Source organism: Physeter macrocephalus, chromosome 9 (genome assembly GCF_002837175.3).
Source record: "Physeter macrocephalus isolate SW-GA chromosome 9, ASM283717v5, whole genome shotgun sequence".
Lineage (NCBI taxonomy): Eukaryota > Metazoa > Chordata > Mammalia > Artiodactyla > Physeteridae > Physeter > Physeter macrocephalus.
Window position 1 is genome coordinate 66,390,470 of NC_041222.1, and position 14,466 is coordinate 66,404,935.

The window sequence follows — 14,466 nt, forward strand, 5'->3', positions numbered from 1 at the left end:
CTTGCTCCTTCATCTGCTGTGTGTTTTTCTGTCTTCTCATTTTGCTTAACTTACTGTGTTTGGGGTCTCCTTTTCGCAAGCTGCAGGTTCTTAGCTCCCGTTGTTTTTGGTGTCTGTCTCCAGTGGCTAAGGTTGCTTCAGTGGGTTTTGTAGGCTTCCTGGTGGAGGGGAGTAGTGCCTGTGTTCTGCTGGATGAGGCTGTGTCTTGTCTTTCTGGTGGGCAGGTCCATGTCTGGTGGTGTGTTTTGGGGTGTCTGTGGCCTTATTTTGATTTTAGGCAGCCTCTCTGCTAGTGGATGGGGTTGTGTTCCTGTCTTGCTAGTTGTTTGGCATAGGGTGTCCAGCACTGTAGCTTGCTGGTCATTGAGTGAAGCTGGGTCTTGGCATTGAGATGGAGATCTCTTGGAGGTTTCCACCATTTGATATTACGTGGAGCTGGGAGGTCTCTGGTGGACCAGTGTCCTGAACTTGGCTCTCCCATCTTAGAGGCACAGCCCTGACGCCTGGCTGGAACACCAAGAGTCTTTCATCCACATGGCTAAGAATAAAAGGAAGAAAAAATAAAAAGAAAGAAAGAAAGAAGATAAAATAAAATAAAGTTATTCAAATAAAATAATTAAGAAAAAAATTTTTTAAAGTAAAAACAGGGCTTCCCTGGTGGCGCAGTGGTTGTGAATCCACCTGCCGATGCAGGCGACATGGGTTTGTGCCCCGGTCTGGGGGGATCCCACGTGCCGCGGAGTGGCTGGGCCTGTGAGCCGTGGCCGCTGAGCCTGCCTGTCCGGAGCCTGTGCTCCACGAGGGGAGGGGCCACAAAAGTGAGAGGCCCACGTACCACAAAAAAAAAAAAAAAAAAAGTAAAAACAAAAACAGACAGACAGAACCATAGAACAAATGGCAAAAGCAAAGCTATATAGACAAAATCACACACAGAAGCATACACATACACACTCACAATAAGAGAAAAAGGGAAAAAAAATATATATATCTTTGCTCCCAAGTCCACCTCCTCAATTTGGGATGATTTGTTGTCTATTCAGATATTCCACAGATGCAGGGTACATCAAGTTGATTGTGGAGATTTAATCCCCTGTTCCTGAGGCTGCTGGTAGAAATTTCCCTTTCTCTTCTTTGTTCGCACAGCTCTCGGGGTTCAGCTTTGGATTTGGACCTGCCTCTGCGTGTAGGTCGCCTGAGGACATCTGTTCTTCACTTAGACATGACTGGGTTAAAGGAGCAGCTGATTCAGCAGCTCTGGCTCACTCAGGCCAAGGGGAGGAAGGGGTATGGATGCGGGGCAAGTGGCGGCAGAGGCCAGCATGCCGTTGCAGAAGCCTGAGGCGCACTCTGCGTTCTCCCGCGGAAGTTGTTCCTGGATCATGGGACCCTGGCAGTGGCGGGCTGCACAGGCTCCCAGGAAGGTAGATGTGGATAGTGACCTGTGCTTGCACGCAGGCTTCTTGGTGGCGGCAGCAGCAGCCTTAGCATCCCATGCCCGTCTCTGGGGTCCGTGCTGATAGCCGCGGCTCGTGCCCGTCTCTGGAGCTCCTTTAAGCGGCACTGTTAATCTCCTCTGATTGCGCACCAGGAAACAAAGAGGCAAGAAAACGTCTCTTGCCTCTTCGGCAACTCCAGGCTTTTTTCCGGACTCCCTCCTGGCTTGCTGTGGCACACTAGCCCCCTTCAGGCTGTGTTCACGCAGCCAACCCCAGTCCTTTCCTTGGGATCCGACCTCCTAAGCCCAAGCCTCAGCTCCCAGCCCCGGCCCGCCTAGACCGGTAAGCAGACAAGACTCTCTGCCTGGTGAGTGCTGGTCGGCACCGATCCTCTGTGTGGGAACTCTCCTCTTTGCCCTCTGCATCCCCGTTGCTGTGCTCTCCTCTGTGGCTCTGAAGCTTCCCCCCTCTGCCACCCGCAGTCTCCGCCCGCGAAGGGGCTTCCTAGTGTGTGGAAACCTTTCCTCCTTCACAGTGGTGCAGGCCCTGTCCCTATTCTTTTGCCTCTGTTTTTTTCTTTTTCCTTTTGCCCTGCCCAGGTAAGTGTAGAGTTTCTTGCCTTTTGGGAGGTCTGAGGTCTTCTGCCAGTGTTCAGTAGGTGTTCTGTAGGAGCTGTTCCACATGTAGATGTATTTCTGATGTATTTGTGGAGAGGCAGGTGATCTCTGCGTCTTACGCTTCCACCATCTTGAAGCTCCTGTGGTTTAATTTTTGAATTGTAAAGACCTTTATGTATTAGGAAAATTAGATTTATGGAGTGTTAATTATTCCCCCCCCTTTTTTTTTGGTTATTTGACTTCATTAATGATTTTTTTTTGCCATGTAGCCATGTATTTTTAAGTACCCAACTTTGCCTACATTTAATAATTGTCTTTTCTCTTGTAATCTGTACTCTAAATATTTTTATTTTGTGTGTGTATATTTCATCTAATTATTTTGAAGGTTAACATTTCACTTTTCATTCCTTTAATGTTTACCTTTATGTAACATAGGTTCTCTATTTCTTTTACTTTATCTATTGACACTTTCTGAAACATATGCTTGAAGCATTCTCTGAATCTCCTCTCATTCTATGTTTTCATCCATCACTTAACTTTAGTTGATTTTCTTTCTATTTATTTTTGTTTGTTTATTTTAAATCTTCAAATATGGGTATGTTACTTTTGTTTCTAGCAATATGGCAATGCTAGAAATTTATTTTGAAAAACAAGATCATGTAATTTCTGCATAAATATAACAGTCCCCCTCCTCTAAATGCATAGTTAACTTGAAATATAAAAATGCTACAGTGAGAAATAAGAATGATAAGCTATCTCAGAAGTAAAATCTATCCAGTGAACTTGCCTACCTTGGTAACTATTTGGACTGGGATTTTATAAACTACGGCAGGAACACATGTCAAGCCCTGAATAAAGAGAATTTGGGGAATAGGAAATTAAAACCCCACATAACACTGGTACTATTGAAGAGCTACAATCTCAAGAGAAGAGCGAATTTGAAAATGGTATCTACGTGTTAGAAATTTTCCTGTCTTATTATGACCTCTAGATGAAAAATTATCTCCCTTGAGAATATTTAAGGACATGGCTTTCTTATTTCAAAGTTGAAGTTTGACTTTAAATGATATTATTAACACAGATAATATTAAGTCTGACCACAAATGAAGATGGCTCAGAACTTATGGTGGCACAGAGAACCTACCAAAAGAAAATACAAATATTTTCAAGTGTGATGTATCCTTAGCTCAGATTACATAGCATTCCCTAGTATAAAAATCCAATGACTCAATGACATGAACTCACAGTCCAAAATTGGTGAAGGGGGTACGGGGAAAGCCACTATGACTTTCAGTGGAAAAAAAACTTCACCAAAACATAAGACTCATACTCTTAGAAATCTAAATAACTGAAGTATTAAGTATAAAATATGAAGTTAATATGGTAAGGTATTTAAATAAAATAGAATGGAAAAGTTGATTTAAATAAAAGACAAGGTACATATGAAATTAGCAAAATAGAATTATAGAAGTGAAGAATAAAATGTTTAAGTTTAAAACTCAGTAGATGAGTAAACTGCAGATTAGACAGAATTGAAGGAGAAATTAGTGAACTAGAAAATAGTTCTGAAGAAATTACCCAGAATGAAGCATAGAAAAAAAAGTTTGAAAAAAGACGAGGAGGTTAGGAAATATTTGAGGATAAAATAGGAAGACCTATGCTTTTCCTTTTTTTAATATACCTCTTATTTTTCAGATTCTTTTCCATTATAGGTTATTATAAGTTATTGAATATAGTTCCCTATGCTATGTAGGTCCTTGTTGTTTATCTGTTTCATATATAGTAGTATGTATCCATTAATCCTAAATCTCTAATTTATCCTTCCCCCCACCTTTCCCTTTAATAACCATTAGTTTTCTATGTCTGTGAATCTATTTCTGTTTTGTAAATAAGTTAATTTGTATCATATTTTTAGATTTCACTTATAAGTGATATCATATGATATTTGCCTTTCTCTGTGTGACTTACTTCACTTAGTGTGAAAATCTCTAGGTCCATCCATGTTGCTGCAAATGACATTATTTCATTCTTTTTTGTGGCTAGTAATATTCCATTGTGTGTGTGTATATATATAATCTATCTATCTATCTATCTATCTATCTATCTATCTATCTATCTATCTATCTATCTATCTATCTATCTATCTATCTATCTATCTATCTATCTATCTATCTATCTATCTATCTATCTGTCTATCTATATACCATATCTTCTTTATCCATTCATATGTTGATGGATATTTAGGTTGCCTCCATGTCTTGGCTATTGTAAATAGTGCTGCTCTGAACATTGGGATGCATGTATCTTTTCAAATTAGAGTTTTCATATTTTCCAGATATCTGCCCAGGAGTGGGATTGCTGGATCATATGGCAACCCTACTTTTAGTTTTTTAAGGAACCACGATATTGTTCTACATAGTGGCTGCAGCAATTTACATTCTGATCAACAGTGTAGGAGGGTTCCCTTTTCTCCACACCTTCTCCAGCAGTGATTGTAGGCTTTTTAATGATGGCCATTCTGACCAGTGTGAGGTGATACCTCATTGTAGTTTCGATTTTCATTTCTCTAATAATTGGTGATATTGAGCATCTTTTCATGTGCCTCTTGGCCATCTATATGTCTTCTTTGGATAAATGTCTTTTTAGGTCTTCTGCCCATTTTTGATTGGGTTGTTTTTTTGATATTGAGCTGTATGAGCTGTTTGTATATTTTGGAAATTAAGCCCCTGTTCATCACATCATTTGCAAATATTTTCTCCCATTCTGTAGGTTGTCTTTTCGTTTTGTTTATGGTTTCCTTTGCTATGCAAAAACTTATAATTTTGATTAGGTCCCATTTGTTTATTTTTGCTTTTATTTCTTTTTCCTTAGGAGACTGACCTAAGAAACCATTGCTATGATTTCTGTCAGAGAATTTTTTGCCTATGTTCTCTTCTAAGAGTTTTATGGTGTCATGTCTTATATTTAAGTCTTTAATCATTTTATTTTTGTGTATGGTGTGTGGGGGCATTCTAACTTCATTGCTTTATATGTGGCTGTCCAGTTTTCCCAACACCACTTGCTGAAGAGACTATCTTTTCTCCGTTGTACATTCTTGCCTCCTTTGTCAAAGATTAATTGACCATTAATCTTGTGTAGATTTATTTCTGAGATCTCTATTCATTCCATTGATCCATATGTCTGTTTTTGTGCCAATACCATGCTGTTTTGATTATTGTAGCTTTGTAGTATTGTCTGAAGTCTGGGATGGTTATGCCTCCAGTTTTGTTTCTTTCCTGCAGGATTGCTTTGTCAATTCTGGGTCTTTTGTGGTTCCAGATAAATTTTAGGATTATTTGATCAAGTTTTGTGAAAAATGTCATGGGTAAGTTGATAGGGATCACATTAAATCTGTAGTTTGCTTTGGGTAGTATGGCCATCTTAACAATATTCTTCCAATCCAAGAACATGGGGTATCTTTCCATTTCTTTGAATCATCTTCAGTTTCTTTTATTAATTTTTTAGAGTTCTCAGCATATGTCTTTTGCCTCCTTGGAGAGGTTTATTCCTAAGTATTTTATTTTATTTTTTGATACAATTTTAAAATGGATTTTTTTCTTATATTTCATTGTTAGTGTAAAGAAATGCAACAGATTTCTGTATGTTAATCTTGTATCCTGCTACCTTGCTGAATTTGTTTATCAGTTCTAGCAGTTTTTGTGTGGTGTCTTTAGGGTTTTCTGTGTACAGTATCATGTCATCTGCATGTAATTTTACCTCTTCCCTTTCCATTTTGATAACTTTTATTTCTTTTTCTTTCTGATAGCTGTGGCTAGGACTTCCAATACTTTGTTGAGTAGAAGTGGTGAGAGTGGGTATTCTTTTCTTGTTTCAGATTTTAGCAGGAAGGCTTTCAGCTTTTTACTGTTGCGTATTATGTTGGCTCTACGTTTGTCACAAATAGCTTATATTATGCTAAGATATATTCCCTCTATACCCTCTTTGGTAAGAGTTGTTATCATGAATGGATGTTGAATTTTATCAAATGCTGTTTTCTGTGTCTTTTGAGATGATCATGTGTTTTTTTGACTTTTCTTCTGTTGATGTTGTATATCATATTGATTTGCATATGTTGAACCACCCTTATAACCCTGGGTTGAATCCAACTTGATCATGGTGTATGATCCCTTTTTTTTTTTTGTATGATCCTTTTTATGTGTTGTTGGACTTAGTTTGCTAATACTTTGTTAAGGATTTTTGCATCTATATTCATCAAATATATTAGCTTGTAATTTTCTTTTTTGTGGTGTCTTTGTCTGGTTTTGGTATCAGAGTGATGGCGGCTTCAGAGAATAACTTTGAGAGTGTTCTCTGTAGGAGGTACTTTTAATTTGCCAGGTCTGAGGTAACAGAAATGACTGATATACCTTCTGTCCCTGAAGACCTGAGAATTTCACATTTCATAATGAGAAACTCATAGATACTATAATTTTTAAAAAGGGAGGGGGCAACAAAGTAAAAGTGAGAAGAGGGAGTAAAACAGAAAAACCAAAGTATAGAAAGATGGAGAAATGTGGAGTAGAGAATCAGCTCTTGAGAGAGACTTGTTCCACAAGACAGTCCCTGACATGGTCAGGGCAGCAGATATTATAAACCCATACAAAACTCATTAATTGTGCCCTTAGCCATCTTTCATTTTTTTCCCAGAAAATCATGGATTGGGATTAACATTCCAGTTTTATGAAGTGAGTCTAGAAGCATAAAATAATTTAGTGAACATTAGCTGTAAAGAAAACAGTGCTACACGGAGGTTTAATTTAGGCTAAATCTTTTTAGGGCAACAAATGTATTTATTTTTAAAATGATCCAAATAAAGCTTACCTGTTATGAAATTCTGGGACACATTTTGCCTAAAATTTCATTGTAAATTTCTTTTCCATTTCCATAAGTATTATTTTCATTTCCTTTCAGTATACAAGATATTGCTGAGTTAGGAAAGAGAAGATCAGATGATTTGTTGAAGACCATACAGTTCACCAGCTACAAGTTTTATTTTTTCTTTACTGTCATTTAATGCCACCTCCCCACACATACTAGTTCTCAAAACACCTAACATACACACACACACACACACACACACACACACACACACACACACATACACACGACTGGGAATTTGTACTATTGAATCTTTACCTACGAGAAATAAAAATTTATGTTCATACACACAAAATGTGGATATTTATAAATATTTCATTCATAATTGCCCCAAATTGGAAATAATGAGAATATCCTTCAACTGGTGAATGAATGAACAAACTGTGGTATATCCCTACAACAGAAAAATCACTTGACGATAAAAAGGAGTAAACTACAATACAATAACATGGATGAACTCAAATGTCATATTCCAAGGGAAAGAAGCCAGACTCAAATAGCTACATGCTATATATTTGGTCTGACTATATAATTTGTAGGAACCAGTGCAAAATGGAAATATGGAGCCTATTGTTCAAAAATTAAGACTTTCAGTATGACAGCAGAGCATTAAACCGAGCACAGGGCCTTTCTAAGTGCAGGGTCCTGTGTGATTCCCTAGGTTGGAATCCCATGAAGCTGGCACTGACTATATCATTTCATTACTGTGACATTCTCAAAAGGCAAATCTCCAGGGAAAGAAAGAGATCAGTTGTTGCCAGGGGCTAGAGTGAGCAGGAGAAGTTCACTACAAAAGACATAAAAGAATACATGCGGATGATCAGACTGTTATCTGTCTTACTAGGCATGGTGGCTACAAAATAATATGTGTATGTCAAAATTTATAAAACTGGCCACTAAAAAGGGAAAAATTTTTTCTATGTAAATTTTGTAAATCTGACTTTTAAAAACCTAGATATATAAAAAAGTGTATATTAACGTTTTATTGAAGAAGGGTTATAGATAATTCCAGAGAAATGTAGACATCATACAACTAACAGAAACAAAATATAATGGAAAGGGCAGGGTTAATGACCTGGGTTGGAATATCATCTTGGCTTCTTATGAGCAGGATGAAATAGTTTTGGTCACTTAACCTCTTTGAGTCACAATTTCATTATCTCTAAAATAGGATGGCAATAGTAAGTCAAACTTATAGAATGCCTATAAGGATCAAATAAGGTAATGTATGTAAAAAGGTTTTCCAAAATTATGATATTAAAGCACTCTCAGATTATTATCAGCAGTGGTAATAAAAGCACAAACTTAACATCACCTTTTTTCCCTCAGATTTAAAGATTTGTCATTCATTGTGCACACTACTGATTCAGAAAAGACAACTGAAATCACAAATTCATTTTAGCAGTGTTCTATAGAGGTATAATTTAATATATAACACATTTGAAACCTGGAGAGAATTACTTATTTTCACAGTCAAAGGGATATTGTCTTTGGAAGGAATCAATTTTCTACCTGGAGAACTATATTTCTCAATGTAGGGGGTATTTTCCTCCCTACGGCTAAAATGAATGTACAAACCAATATCATTCTTCTATTTTACTTTTAAGTTCTGGTGCCTACTTTTGACAATTTTGGAATTTTCGAATAGTATAAATAGTATGACTAAACAATAATTGATTATAAATGTATACATGGTTTAAATAGTTAAAATTTGCACTGTTAATACAATTCTTGAGATACTTTTCATAGAAATGTAACCAGCTATACAATAACACATGTAAATAACTGGCAAATACACAGCTTAAAAAATTATTGTATGGCAAGTTCTATAACCAGACATATAATTCATATACTTTTAACTTAACTAAGGAAAGGAAGGGAATAGAGTTCAAAGTTGCTTTATGTCCCCTTTGCAACTGATAAGAATGTACCTGCCATGTAGCAGCACCTCATCACACTGCAATATAATTGTTTATTTAGTACGTATTGGTTACTGTCTGGTGTATAAACTGATCAATGGCAAGGTATGAGCCTTATTTATTTCTATTTTTCAGCTGTGATACCTTTTGCTAGCTGTATTTGTATTATTTGTTTAATGATTTTTGCTTTCAAGGTAAGGAAAACCAGGTGTGATAACATTGGTGGGCAGAGTGGCAAATTGGAGTGGACACTGAATAGTGTCAGAATACTGTTCCAGCTCTGTTTTCTTATTAGATATGCAACATTGAATATGAGACTTAACCTTGGTTGAACTTCTGTTTTCTGAACAGTTCAGTGCCAAGAAAAATACTTGACTTGCAGCAATCTCTGAGGAAATATCAACTTCTTTCCCTAACACATCATGATGGACTACTTCACAGGAGTGTTAAAATGGTCAAGTGTAATAATGGCTGTGAAGTGTAAAAATACTTTCTTTTTATGTAAAGCTGTATTCCAAAATGGAGAGATAGAAAGGCTGTTGTCCTCTTGAGAAAAAAGACCTTGACCACTAGCACAACTTCTGTTACCAACCAGATAAATTACCTTGGATAAGCTTTATAATATCTTTGTACTTTTACTATAAAATGAGGGGTTCTAAATTTAGTTCTAAATTCCAAAATACTTATTTCAGTTGAACAGTGAAGTATATTTTATAGTTTAAAAGGCTAAATACACATTTTATATAATGCTATTTGCCTCTAGTTGAAAATATGTAACTGGACACCTAATTAGAAAACTCAAGATTGGTGAAACATAAACTAGTTTAGAGATTCCACTTTCAAACATTTTCAAACTTTGCTGTAGTATACCAAGAAATGATTTTGTAGGATTAAAACCTTTTGGTTCTTGTCAGCACATTATAAAGTAACACAGACTTTGTTTTGCTTTAGTTTTTATCAAAAAATAAGTGCATGGTAATGAAAGAGAAAGAAATATACCAGGAGAACATTTTTGTATTGTTATGTGTGGGTTTTTCTTTTTTGTTATTGTTGGTGATGTTGCCAGTTTGCTCCTGTTTGTTTGGTTTTGCATTCTTAAACTTCTGTTGATGTTACAGAATTGGTATTTTGTCTCAATTATATTATGAAAGCGGGCTCATGGGTTATATATAATTTTTCAAATCCCTACACTAGCTAGACAGTGTCTTACACTTAGTAGTTGCTTAATAGATGTGCATAGGTTGATTGATTCAAATCTGATATCTGTATAATTAATCATACTTTTTTGAGTATCGATCCATGATTGTCTCTGATAAAGGACAGGCTAGACAGAGTCAACAAACTTCTTAAATTGCACTGCAGAATTTAAAAACAAAACTACTTCTAATTATTTGAGATTATAATGAGCTATAATCGATTACAGTTATTCATTGTTGGACATCTAGGTCTATTATAAAGTCCAGTGTAAGTGGAATTGCCTTATTATAATGATACAAGAAGAACTTCATAGAGATAAGACTAATGCATCTTCCCTAGACAATTATAGTCTCTTGTCCATTAGCCAGAATGAAGTAAATTCTGTTTCCATCAGTCACAACTTCTGACTCTGGAAGGATGGGTTGGGAGTAGGGGGACAAGATCTGATGCTCATGAGTCATTCCTCCTTTGGCTGGGCTCCAGTACCTAAGAGAAGCAAAAACTCATTGTGAATTGTGTCCTTCGCACTTCATAATCAATTACACTTTACTGATAATAAGCATGATGTCTTGCTTTTGCCTCAGTCTGAGTGACCAATTACCTTCTAGAAGTGATCTCTTTGCCACATGGAAGCCCTCATTTTGGGCACCTTAATTAACTTTCCAAGGACTTAACAATCTGACTTAATCAGTTGATGTGATTCTTTTAAATTGCACAATCAATATCATCTCATTTCATTAATTTGGCTTAATTATTGCACTTGCTCCTTAGAAAGTTTAGATTAGTTTTAAGTGAACTGAGGAACTTGTCTTTGTTGGTTTTCACTATCATTTTAGTTTGTGCATATAATCGTAAACAAAACTTAAATTTGCCAAATTTAATTTTCAAACTTGCAGTGTCATTAACATCTACAGTGGTTGTTAAAAATATTGATAAGTTGATTTCAGAAAACACCTTCTACTCAATTATAAATTGTATCGAGTAACTAATTTTTGGTAATGACCATGAATTAAAACATTGCACAGTGAAATGCGTAGGAGCGTACTTTTAAGAACAGACAGTTCATACTTTGGAATATCAGGGCAAAGTCTTTGATGGCTCATAGTAATACAGATGTCCAGATTGCAGTTCAAGGCATGACCTTTATTATGCATAAGTATTTTTTCTTTGTGAGAAATAACTTTGCACATAAAATTTTATTTTATTTTCAGGCTTTGACTACAATAAATCTTTTACTGAATCCTTATTACTAGGATGAACACAAGTGAATAAGTCAGAAAATGGTTTGACTTAGCAAATCTGTAAAGTTATTACATGATTAGGAGGGATTTATGTATTCCATAATCTAGCCTGGAGAAGACAGTGTGATTTGTTCCATCTAAATTATTTAATAAAGTCTACATTCTCAAAATGTATTCTGACTTTAAAATATTCCCACTTTTTTTTCTAATCTTTGGGAGTGTAACTTAGGGAAGGAACATGGACTTGTGTTTTAGATAGTTATTTAAATGCTGCCTCCAATTTCTGGACCTTGAACGAGTAATTCAGTCTTTCAGAGCTTCAATTATTTCATTTGTGGAAGAATATAGAATATGAACTCCACAGCATTATTGTCAGAAGAGTGATGGCATATGTAAGATGCCCAGCACAGTGCCATGTATAGAGTCGATACCCAATTAACATCACTTCCTTCCTTTAACTGGGGTTTCCTATTTCCTGGTTTTATTGATCTATTCACATAAAACTTGTGTAAGTTTTGCAAATTATTACAAAGTACATTTTTATCAGTTGGCTGAGAAAGCAGGAGTTACCATCCCTTTTATTTCTGGAATAATTCTAATCCTCTTAGCTATAAAAATAGAAAGAAAGGACTGTTATAATTCTCAGCTGAAAGTATGTAAGACACTTTGAGGAGTTCAAGCATCTCTATTCTGGATCTGTTGGGAAGATTTTGGTCTGCCTTTTCCTCACCTTCCTTTGGCCTTCATTGTACACTTAAAGAATTAGAGTCACCACAGGTTGTAGAAAAATATAAAAAGAACAAACAGTCCTAGCTCTGGAAGCATTCACTTTTTTGACTATTGTTGATAGAATCCCAAATTACCTGGCAGTAGGAAGTTGTTTTTCTCGATAAACAGATTAGCATGCAAGAAGTTTAATTGGAAGTCTCTTAGATTCAATACTTGAGAAAGGAAGAGAAGAGAAGGGAGGGGGAGGGGAGGGGAGGGAAGGGAGCAGACCAGGCAGAGGGAGAAGTTGAGTAACAACTCATTTCAAGGGAAATATCAGATGACCCCACAAGGGAGCTCTAGCTGTCCCATGGGGTGCAGTGACTGGTACTTTCTATGCATGTAATGATCAGTCATTGGATGTAAAATATTTGACAAGGAGTATAATCTTGAACAAGGCAACACCTCTCAGTTGAGGCAATAACCCAAAGGGGGTTGGGAACTGAGAACTGTCTCCTAGTACACCACCAGCAGCTGGGGAAATAAATCCTTCAGTATTGAAGGGGGATCATTGTGGCACACCATGTTGGCTTTTTGGCTCTTTCCTTATGTGGTGATTTAAACATCCTCAATCCCTCAATATATGTACATAACAACCTTCACTCATTTCTTCTGCTTATCTTTGTTGGCTCATCAATTCAGAATTACCAGACTCCCCTGAGTCCTGATTTACTGTCTGCTCAGAATGTAGGTATATCTCATCTCCCAAAAGATGCCTGAGTTCTTCATTTTGCAAGAGATGCTGAGTTAAGTTTTGCCCAAAATACCTCAGTAATACAACCACCCATGCTTCAACAAAATAACAAAGTAGATTATGCTTCTCTGCCCTCATATTTATTTCTAAATCTGTGTGTGTGTGTGTGTGCGTGTGTGTTGAAAGAAAAATTGAAGATAATCTTTCATCGGGTTGTGTTTACCAGTGGATAAAAATTCCAGGTGGTTAGATGCAGATATATGGTTGTTTTATTCAGTGCAATGGATAGTTCAAACTAGTATATATTAGTTCCCAGAGAAGGAGAGAGTTTTCCGCCTTCACAGCAGGATACAGATCAAAGTTTTTATCCTTGGTGACAGTTGCTACCTCTTTGCCTAATAGTCATAGTTGTGAGTAATAATTATCAATGTTTTACCATCCCCTCCTAGAGTTTTGGCCATTTGCAATACCTGTTTTCTTTTTTCTGTACTCTTTAAGCTACAAGACTGGACTCAAAAATAATATCCCAATCTAAAATGGATAAAATAAAGAATTTCATCACACATGTGTGGTCTATATGACCCCTATATCTGGAAAGTACCAACGGGTCTCAATAGGGTACAAACTAGGGAAGATGGGAAAAAGCAAATGAATGCAAGAGTGTGTCTAGATAACAGGGCTCCATAGTACTCCTTCTCCTTTGCCTTCAATTTTCAAGCTCTAGGGAACTACTATTCTCCTTCTGATTGGCCTGAGAACACTGTAAACAAATAAGATTCTTTCATTATAGAACAAGTTTTTTCTCATTATGTAACAAGTATTTTTTTTCATTATAGAATAAGTTCCCATTATAGAACAAGTTCATTTGTTATTTTATATAAGCAAATGTTCTTACATAAATTGCATTTTTCTGGGAATTGTTCAACTGAAAATCTTCTGGATAGTACTCTTTTCTCCTTATATACCCACAACACTGAAATTTGATTGTTTCTTATCCTTATCCTGTATTTTTCTAATAGGTACTATACAGTGAAAAGGATGAGAAAACAGAGTGTCTAAGCATAACAAGTGGGAGAATACTGTATCCAAAAAAGATGCTCTTTTGTGGGGCTTTTCTAGTTCAGAAAAATGCAATGGTCTCTGCAGTATGGTTTGATATTTGAGGTACTTTGTGCTTCTTTATCTGATGGTGTCTCTCAGCTTTTATGTTGCAAAGGTCATTTGGATCTTTCATAGAAAATATGACAATATCATGAATTATTTATTTAAAAGTGCCTATGTATAGTGTCTGGTTAACTTTTGTAATCTTGACAAATCATGGGAACAATGTTGCATTGTGGCACATGACAAATCTATTTGGTTCTAGAATATTAAAGAAAAAGTGCTAACTACAAGGAAAATTGTTCAGCTTGTGAATGAAACTTCATTCTGCATCTTGAGACTGGAGATTTTGGCAATTACGTGACTGTGCCAGAAATATTTTGTTTTCAATTTTGTTGGTGTCTTCTGATACTCTTCATTTTCCTTTTATGGCTTTTTAATTATTTCATTAATTTCACCTATCAGCATGAAGGATAATGCTCATTCAGAGAACAACTTTTCTCCATTTGGCAAATTGTTGTTATAGAGTGTATTGTGGGTTTGATGTTGAATTTGATAAAATATCCTATTTAAACA

General features: G+C 36.2%; 1 long non-coding RNA gene across 1 annotated transcript in view; it reads left to right on the forward strand.

Moving 5' to 3' along the window:
* Positions 1–1,390: 1,390 nt before the first annotated feature.
* LOC102976312 (uncharacterized) overlaps positions 1,391–14,466 on the forward strand; it is a 487,722-nt gene continuing 474,646 nt past the window's right edge. Inside the window, exon 1 of the long non-coding RNA XR_008618254.1 lies at positions 1,391–1,778. This is a non-coding gene — a long non-coding RNA (uncharacterized lncRNA). The remainder of the gene's footprint in view (positions 1,779–14,466) is intronic.